The sequence below is a fragment of the Artemia sp. Qi Xiang Cuo genome, chromosome 14, assembly GCF_049724085.1.
Source record: "Artemia sp. Qi Xiang Cuo chromosome 14, ASM4972408v1, whole genome shotgun sequence".
NCBI classification, from domain to species: domain Eukaryota; kingdom Metazoa; phylum Arthropoda; class Branchiopoda; order Anostraca; family Artemiidae; genus Artemia; species Artemia sp. Qi Xiang Cuo.
In genome coordinates this window covers 53,366,943-53,377,052 of record NC_142807.1, presented here as the reverse complement: position 1 = coordinate 53,377,052, position 10,110 = coordinate 53,366,943, and positions in this window count along the sequence as shown.

Here is a 10,110-nt window from a genome sequence, read left to right as displayed (position 1 = left end):
GTCAATTGTTTCATTATTCATATTACAATGCCTGCAAAGAGGGGACAGGGGAATTGAACCACTTGAATTAGAAAACTTATATGAGAATGCAATGAAATTTAGTCCATTTGTTCCAGAACGAATTCTACGATAAATTTTAGAAAGATACTTATTGGGAAAGGGGGAAAGGATAGGATTAATCTTATTAAAATTAATATCTGATAGCCTCCATCGGTAAATATCTCTAATTGGGATTGGTCTCCCACTTGGCTGGTCAGTGGGAAATAGCAAAAAAATAGCATTTTTTGCTATTTCATCTACCTGATGATTACCACTTATGCCAGAGTGGCTAGGAATGTACTGAAAATAAGTATTTATGCCACTTGAAGCAAGATTATCAATAATACTGAGACAATGATAAGTGTCAATGTCCAACTTATATTGAGGAGCTGAGGCCAGCAACTCAAGGCTTGATAGAGAGTCGGAATATATGATAATATTATTTGAATTTTCAATCAAAGGTTGGTTTTCCTGAGGTGTTCTAATGCCATGATTATGGCATTTAACTCAGCAGACATTATAGATAAATTATTATATAATCTCTCGCCCATTGCAATTTTCAGGTGAGGAAGGAAAGCACCACTTGCTACCTTCTCGTTCATTTTTGACCCATCAACAAATATTTGGAAGTGATTTTTATAGGTAATTGTATTAATTTCTGCAAATTTTTTCTGGACAAAAGAACGGGGGGTTAAATCTTTATTCCACTTTGAGAATTCATTATTTATTATGGGACCTGACCACGTCCAGGGGGGGGATCGGGGGAAAGTGCGTGTAATAGATTTTGCTGGTATGGTGAACTTCTTCTGAATATTGGCTACTCATCTGCAATACCTCTATACATGGCTGAATTTCTTAACCAATTATTTAATGTGTGAGAGCTATTTGATTCGATTTTTGTAAGATATTTTGTCAAGCGAAGGCTACGTCTCTCCCTTATTATTGTTAAACCACTCTCCAGAGGCAGAAACTTGGTGCTTGTGGGTTTCCCAAGACCAAATATGAGACGTATTATATCATTTTGTGTTGTTTCAATTTTTTGCATCTGGGTCTTTGCACATGCACCATAGACGATGAGCCCATGGTCAATATGGGGCCTTATATGTGATTTATAAAACTGGAGTAAGATTTTCTCCTTACAGCCCCAGGGTGTGGAAAGAAGTCTTTTTAGTATATTTGTTTTTCTATAGCATTTTTTTATTGTGTTTGAAATGTGGATGTGAAAATTAAGTTTTACGTCAAGCATGAGACCTAAGTAATTGATATGGTTGTCTTCTGGAATAGTTATTTTATTAAGAGTTAGTTTTGCATTAATATGGTTTCGCTTCCGGTGAAATTGGATTATTTTTGACTTGGTGGGTGCAATGGGTAAATCTGAATGTTGAGAGAAATTTTCAAACTGGAAAACTGACTTTCGCAGATTTGACTGTGCTATCTGAAAGGTGTTGCCAGATGACCATAGCACCAGATCATCAGCATATTGTAGATTCGTGTGGGGTAGGTTCATGTCCCAGAGATATAGGGCAAATAGGCAGAAACTGAGGCCTGCTCCCTGAGGTATGCCTTTGGTTGTTGTCTTTTGGGGCGAAGAGGCTGAAACAACACAAACGATGAAACTTCGCACTTCTATGAAGGATTTAATAAAAGATACTAGCTTAGGGGGTACTCCAAGGTTTGCAAATTTGTTTAAAAGGATTTGGTGGTTCACATTGTCATATGCCCCTTCAAAATCTAGGAAAGCTGCAACTAGGACATCATTTTTTGAGAAAGATTCATTTATTGCATTTGTTAGCAAAATGAAAGCATCTGTTGAGGAGTGGTGTTTCCTGAATCCAGTTTGAGTGTGAGGGATCTTTTTTTTTTTTTCAACAAACCAGAGGAGTCTTTGATAGATCCTTTTCTCCATTATTTTCCCCATCACAAGAGTAATCATTATGGGCCTATAAGACTCAGGGTTATCTTTTGGTTTATTTTTCTTTAGGATTGGTAGGAGGGACGAACATTTCCATATATTGGGGAACCTAGAAGATGCCCAAACGTGATTATAACAATTTAGCAGTTCTTGTTTGTATGAAGCTGTGAGATTCTTTATCCACGTAGGGTGTATATTGTCGTAGCCGCCGCTAGTTTTGGTCCTAATATGATGTATTGCATTATTCAATTCCTGGATTGAAAATGGATTAGTTATGTACTCGGATCCTGGGCGTGGTTGGTAACTTGGGTTCATAGGAATTGTGGACAGTTTGCTTTGATTTTTTGATGTTAGCTTATTAACAAAAAGAGTTGCAAATAGGTTAGCTTTTTCATTATCATTGTCATAATGGGTATTATTATGTATAAGCTCATACAGGAGTGGGTTGGGGGAAGTCTTTTTCCCAGAGATGTGGCTTATGACTTTCTCTATAATTGGCTCATGTGTTTCTCTGGAGAGATTATTTGCGAAATTATTCCAGTAGTCATATTTAGCATCTATTATAGTCTTTTTAAGATTAGATTCTGCTTGTAATTTTTTTTAATATGTAGTAGGTGATGGTTTTTTATGAATTCTGTCCTAGCTGCCATTTTTATCCTCCATTTATTTAGGCAGTCATTTGTCCACCATGCTTTAGGAATTTGTTTAGGGAATTTTTTTTTAGGTGTTGTCCTGGGTATAGCATCATTAGCTGTATTTATTAGTAAAGATGTCAAGGCTTCAGCAAGTGTCGCAACTGTTGTGTTAGAAATGCATGAACTTTGGGTGAAACTTGTAATTTCATCATTTAGCTTATTTTGGAACATAGACCAATTTGCTTTAGTGTTGATATATTTGGAGGTATGAGGTAAAGTTTCAGCAGGTTCATTTAGGGAGCAAACTATAGCAAACTGGTCAGTACATAGACTATCAATTTTATTTATGTAAATTTTATTCAAAATATTTAATGACACAATTTGTAGGTCAATTGTGGAGAGTCTGCCACTTTTGGGGCTGAAATATGTATTCAGGTTTGGAGGGGTAGCAACAGCTAATTCATTATTATTTGAAGTCATATGCTCAATGAATTTACCAGCTTTATTTACTGGTTTATTCACCCACAAAAGGCTGTGGGCATTGAAATCTCCACGAATAATGATATTTTTTAACATATTAGAATTATTTATATAATTAAAGAAATCCATGGCATCTGTAGTTTGGCCATTAGGGTTATAAAAGCTTATTATGTAGGTTTTTAAATTATTCAGCCAAACACTGATACCAATTAAATCAACATTATTTGCAAAATCTGGAAAATTGATGCCACAAAATTTTATATTATTATTAACTAATAAATCTACCCCACCTCCTTTTCTCTCTGAAGATCTATCCTTTCTGAGGATAGTATATCCCAGAGACTTAATTTGTTGATTTTGGGTTAAATGAGTTTCCTGGAGGCAAGCAATATTAAAGGAATTATTATTCATAAAAGATATTAGTTCATTTAGCTTATTTTCTGTGAGTGATCTTACATTCCATTGGAGTATTGATATATGTTGTGTTATTGATTTATTCTTCATATGACTGTGTATCAATGTTCAGCTTTGTTAAAAGTAAAGCAAGATCTTTTTTTGCTTAATTGAGCATATCATCTGGGATGTAGATTTTTGTCAATTCTGCAATGATTTTTGTTTTCTGTAGTTGATGTATGTTCATGGCCTGAACTACATTACAGTTTAGAATGAATAAGCATATATTTGGGGATTGCATTTTTGGTTGTGCATGCTGTTTGTCGGTTAAGGGATTGATTCCTGGTAGTGTATCGGGTTTGTTTCGTCTTGGGAGGGTGGGCCAGGCTGCCCTCATCTCACAGGACAAGGATGCTTTTTTAATTGGTGATTCCTTCTGATAGGGATGTGAGCTAGGGGGCTTAGAAGATAGTGTTTTATATGGGGTGCTTGTTGCATTGGGGGTGTTTGACTTGGGGGTTTTGGTTGGTTTCATTACAGGCTTTATTTGGTAATGTTGGGTATCATTTGCTTCCATTGCTGCAAAGGGGTATGGGATGGCCTTCTCTGTTGATATTTGGAGTGTTAGAGCTCTTTTCTTGTATGCAGGACATAATGATTTATTTGTAGATTCATGTGGGCCTTTGCAATTGATGCATGTAGGCTGGGTGTTGTTGCAAGTTGTCAGCTCTTTAGGATGGAAAGCTTTACAATCACTATACTCTCGGAGAATTTCATTGCATTTGTTTGTCGTGTGTCCCAGTTTATGACACTGGATAGGCTTAGGTTTGTATTCCTTGTGTGGTTTGATTTGCCCAAATAGGAATAATTTTTCTGGGATATTAATTTTTTCCTTCAGTGTGAATAAGAAGGATCTACTTAGAGTTTAATTCTTCTTCTTCTTCTTCAATTATAGGCTTCGGATGAATCCATTTAACCTTTTTCGTATTGTCTGATTATGTCAGGGGTGTCCTGGGAAATCAAATATAGATATTAGACTATTATTATTCAATAATAGGCTTTATACATCATTGATGAAACCACCTATATTAAGGCAGTTAAAGACAGCTTTGAACAATTCAGCATCATCAGTTGAAGAATGTCTCCTTTGTGTAATATTAGGGGTTAGCTTGAGGCGCTTGAAAATAGCAGATAAAGTTAGCCATTCTTTTTTATGGTTGAGAGTTGCCACAGGGCAACCAAAAAGAACATGGTTGATGGTCTCATCATAGGTTTGACATAGGCGGCAAAGAGGGCTCATTACTGTTGGAATGGTTGTGTTTTGATAGTGATAAGTTTGGCTGTTAAGTCCAGTAGCATTTGATCGTATTCTGTGGTACATCTTTGAGTCTTTCCGGGATGTAAATGGAGAAAGGTTTGGTGGACATTGGTTAGCTAGGTAAATTTTTAGGCGCCAATGGTTTACATCTCTTATTGGGATAGGTCTTCCAAAAATTATTTCAAGCTGAAGGGCAGATTTAGCTATTTCATCTGCCTTGTGGTTCCCTTTTATACCCACGTGACTTGGGATGTACTGGAATTTTGTGGATATACCTTGTTTAAGTAGTTGGTTCAATAGTACAAGAGTGGTGGAGGTATCATAGTCTGGGTAGTCTGAATGTTCTGGTGATATTGAGGCAAGGACTGATTTTGAGTCTGAATAAATTATAAGAGGGGAGTTTCTTGGGGGGCTTGGCATCTTTATAATGGTTTCCAATGCAATGTTGATGGCAGCTATTTCAGCTGTCATGATACTCACATCATTTTGGAGCCTTTCAGCAGCTGCTATACCTAAAGATGGGAAGTGGACTCCACAAGCAGTCCTGGAATCTGTTTTTGAGCCATCCACAAAAATTGGGAGGTGGTGGATATATCTCTGAGACTCAAATCCATGAAATAATGATTTTACATAGGCAAGGGAAAGGTCGGTTTTAATAGCTAGCGCAAACAAAAGGTTCACTTCTGGGTAGTGGTTAGCCCAGGAAGGTATCCGGGGGTATATTTGAAATAAAGAAGATGAAGGTATGGGGTAAGTCATTTGGGTGGTTGCAAATTCCCGTGCAAGGCCCCTAAAAGCTCCAGGGTTTCTTAGCCAGTCATGTAATCTATGGGAACTGTTACCTTCAATTTTTGTAAAGTAGCGTGCAAGTAGGATGTCTCCACGCATGGCAATAGAGGTGAGGCCACTTTCACTGAGGAGGAAGTTGGTTTTGGTGTGATTCCTGAGGCCAAGTATAGTATGGATCATAGTATTCTGGACAGTCTCCAGACTGCATAGTAGGGTATTTGAGCATGAGCCATAAACAATTAGTCCATAATCAATCTGAGATCTAATATAAGTCTTATAGAAATTTGTTAGAGTTTTTTCATGGCAACCCAAAGGCGTATTGAGTAGCCTTTGTAAGATACGCATTTTTCTGAGGCATTTTATTCTCACATTTTCAATGTGGAGCCTGAAGGTTAGTTTTTGGTCTAGAATGAGGCCAAGATATTTGATGTGTTGTTGCTCTTGGATGACAACACCATTTAGGGTTAGTAGGGCAGATTGGGGATTTCTCTTGTGATGAAACTGTACTATAGCTAATTTTGATGGAGCGGTGGGTAGGCATGAATTGTTGGAGAAACATTCAAAGGCATAAAGCAACTTTTGTAACTTGGATTGGGCTAGTTCAAAATCATTTGAGGTAGACCATAGGACTATATCATCTGCAAACTGAATATTTGCTTGGGGTAGGTTGAGATCCCATAAATATAGTGAAAACAGGAGACAGCTGAGGACAGCACCTTGGGGAAGGCCTTTGGAGACAGACTTTTTAGAAGTAATGTAGGAATTTACTTGGAGAACAAAAGAGCATTCAGATAGGTAACTTTTAAAGAAATTCACTACAGATATTGGAAAACCCTTTTTGATAATTTTTGCAGCAGGAGTAGATGTTGGATATTATCATATGCATTCTGGAAGTCCAAGAAGGCTGCAACTAGGATTTGGTTGTCTTTCAGACTCTCACATATGGCATTGGTTAAGCAAACAAATGCGTCAATGGAAGAATGATATTTCCTATCTGCTGTGTGGGTCTGTGGGATAAGTTGGTTAGACTCAGCAGACCAATACAGTTGGGAGTGAATTATCTTCTAACATACTTTTCCCAGAACCTGGCTGATCATAATGAGTTTGAAGCAATTGGAGTCCTCAGTGGGTTTAGTTTGTTTTAAAATAGGGATGAGGAGTGATGTTTTCCAAGCAGACGGGAAGAAACAATTGCTCCTGGCGGTGTTGAAGAGAGATAAGAGTACTCTTTTAAACTCTATTGGAAGGTGTTGGAGCAAAGACGGATGTATCTGGTCATGGCTGCGAGATGTTTTGGGTTTGATTGAATTGATTGCTTTATTCAGCTCAATCATTGTAAAATCTTGTAGTAGATACAGGGACCCAGGCAAGTCAAAATGGGGTGTTAGGCTGATCTGAGGTGAATTATGGGGGTTGTTTTTGAATTTCTTCTCAAAAGAATATGCAAAAATTTAGCTTTTTCTTCATTGGTTTACAACTGCTGACCATTTAGAGTTAGCTGGTAATGGAAGGGGTTCTGTGTGGAGAATTTGCCACAGATCTTGTCTAGGAATTTATGAATCTTTGACTCTTGCGTTTTGTGGGACACTGATAAGAGAAAGTTTTTGCAAGCCTCTTCTTTTGCAAGTTTGATTGTTCTCTTAAGTTTTGCCTCTGCTTGTAGCTTTGCAATATATTTTCCAGTGGATGGATTCTTAATTCTTCCACGCTGTTTAATTCTTCTTCTTCTTCTTCTTCAATTATAGGCTTCCGATAAATCAATTTAAAGCCGCGTCTACATTCGGCATTTTCTGGAAAACTGGGCCGGAAAACTGGAAAAATGGGTAATGTAGACCGCTACAGCCATCCCAGTTTTCCATTTCTGGGTATGGCACAAAAAGACGCCAATAAATGGGCCGGCATGCCAGAAAATGGATAGTGAAGATGGGTTGTTCCGTTTTCTGGCAACTCTAGTAAGCGAGGGAGGAAGAAGACGATCTCTTGAAAGGCTCTTCTGGATTAAATATTTTATATTTCGCAAATTTGTGGATCAATATCAAAGAAAACCAAGAAAAAAAAGGTCTCTCGTAATTGTACTCCTCAGGAGCTCCATATTGGTGTGTAATAGGTATGATGAACTTGAATTTTGCTGGCTTCTGAATAAGTGTTTTTGCTTGGCTTGCTTCTCATTGTTTAGTGCTTGTTTCATTACTATTTATTGTTTTAGTGCTTGCTTTGTTGTGCTTATTTATTTACTTTTAGTCTATTTCCTATATAGGCTATTGACAATTTCTCTATTGACATGGGTGAGCCTTCTGCTCACCCATTACAGGGTGAGCCTTCTGCTCACCCATTACGGGGTGATGGGGTTCTTGGGGCTGGGACTGGTTGCCGGACTCCCAGTGTCCTGGTGTGGGGAAAGACTGCTGACAATAAAGACAATGGACGTTTACCCAGGACATGCATAGGATATATAGGAAAGCTACTGTCACAGAATGTATGCAGAGATTTTGGGGTGGATTGCCCTAATGTAACACTAAGTGGTGCTGTGGAAGTACTAGCCAAGAACAAGGAAATTGCTTCTAAGATTATGTTGCTTAGAGGACTAAAAGTCATCAATACTGAAGTAATCTTCAAAGAGAGGGTTCCTGGAAAAATATGGAAGGGAAAATGTTTCCTTCCCCGGCAGTTGGGCTAAAAGAGGAGGTATTAGAAGAAGTAAAAGCTCAATCAAATAGAAAAGATGCAAAAATTGCAAATGAGGAGAATATATCAAAGAGCGGTAAGAAAGAAGTCTCATATGATCTTAATTAACTTCAATAATGATGTACCATTTCAAACAAAAATCGTTTTATGGTGTGCCCAGACACACGTTCTTTAACATGTACCATACCCAAGGCCATGCTACAAATATCTGAAATTTGGCCAAATAGCTGTAAGCTCCCGGGGACAAAAGAGATGCCAGATTTGTGCAGAAGCCCATAATTTCAGAACATGCCCCTCAAAAGGTGAATCTACTCCCCCCCACACACACAAAAAAATGCAGCAACTGTAATAAGGCTCATATGGCCAATAGCAGAGGCTGCAAGCTCTACAAAGAGAATGCCAATAAATATAGAGCATCAGTAATTAATGAAAAGATTTTTAGCCAGGTCACAACTGGCCAAACAACCCAAACCACAAGACCAACTGGATTGCCAGACCCGCAAATATCCTACAATGCATTCTCACCTCTAATATTTAACCATGAAGAAGAGATGCTTAAGTTTAGAAAATCTTTTGAGAGGTTAACAAAGCTGGTAACCTCCCTCAGCTGAATCCTCCTCCAGCAAAAAGCATACAGATGAAGCATACAGATAAAACAGACAAATAACTCATTAAGAACATGGCTGATGAGCTCAGTTCTGATGAAGACCCATCAGACATTGTCATGAGTACATCAGAATCGGAAGATAAAGAAGGAGTAGGAAATGCCTGTAAGAGGGCAAAACTAGGAAAAGAGAAGGTGTCAAAAAACAATGATCAAAGGAAAAGAGGAAAAAGCACCCATGCAATATGAAGGTCCTACAGCTACATACACAGGGTTTGGGAAGGACAAAGGTAATTGAGCTCCATAATCTCACCCTCAGGCTACAACCAGATTTAGTATTGCTACAAGAAACGTTCCTTACTGCAGAAAAACCTACACCAAAGTTCCGAGGATATACTGCAGAAAGGTGGGACAGGGACCAGGGAACTGGGGGTGGGCTCATAACCTTGGTTAAAGATTGCCTTGCCCATATTGTGCAGCCTCGTATACCAGGAAGAAATGAAATCGGATCTATTAAAGTAAAGTTAAAGGAAAATTGGGTGAGCATTGTCAACTATTATAACAGTTTTACAGGAAACTTTGATGTGAAACAACTAAAGGAGGTTCTGAATAGTTGTGAAGATTCAAAAATATTGGCTGGAGATTTCAACCTCCACAATCCCATGTGGGATACAGTATCACCTCAGGATCACAAGTCAAATGAACTGACCAACATTGTCATTGTTCCTGCATTCTTGAAAGGCTTACTCACCCCCTGGATTTTGTTACAAGAATTAATAAACACAACTGGAAGAACATCTACAATTGACTTGACCTTGGCTTCCCCAAACCTATCAACTGACTTCAGCATTAGAATCCCAGACACTTTCTCATCAGATGACTATCTAGTGTTAACTACCTTTCACATTCTTGAGGAGTGGCCTATAGGAACACATACCAAGTACAAGAATTGAAACTATGGAACTTTAAAGAAGAGATGTGGCCAGCCTGGAGATATGAAGTTGACCAGCAGCTTAACAAAATCCAAGATACAGCTGCCATGACTACAGACGAACTGACAGACACAATCACCAACACCCTAATCAGTGCAGGTCAGAAGGTTTTTGGTTTTAAGAAATTTAAGGAAAAAAAGCTCAACTCAATCCCTGGATGGAATTCAACATGGCAAAAAGCCCACACTGAGAAAAAACAAGCTGAGAACAAGGTCAAGCGGAACCCTAGCACTGAAAACCGTATTGAACTAAATAAAAAGTTA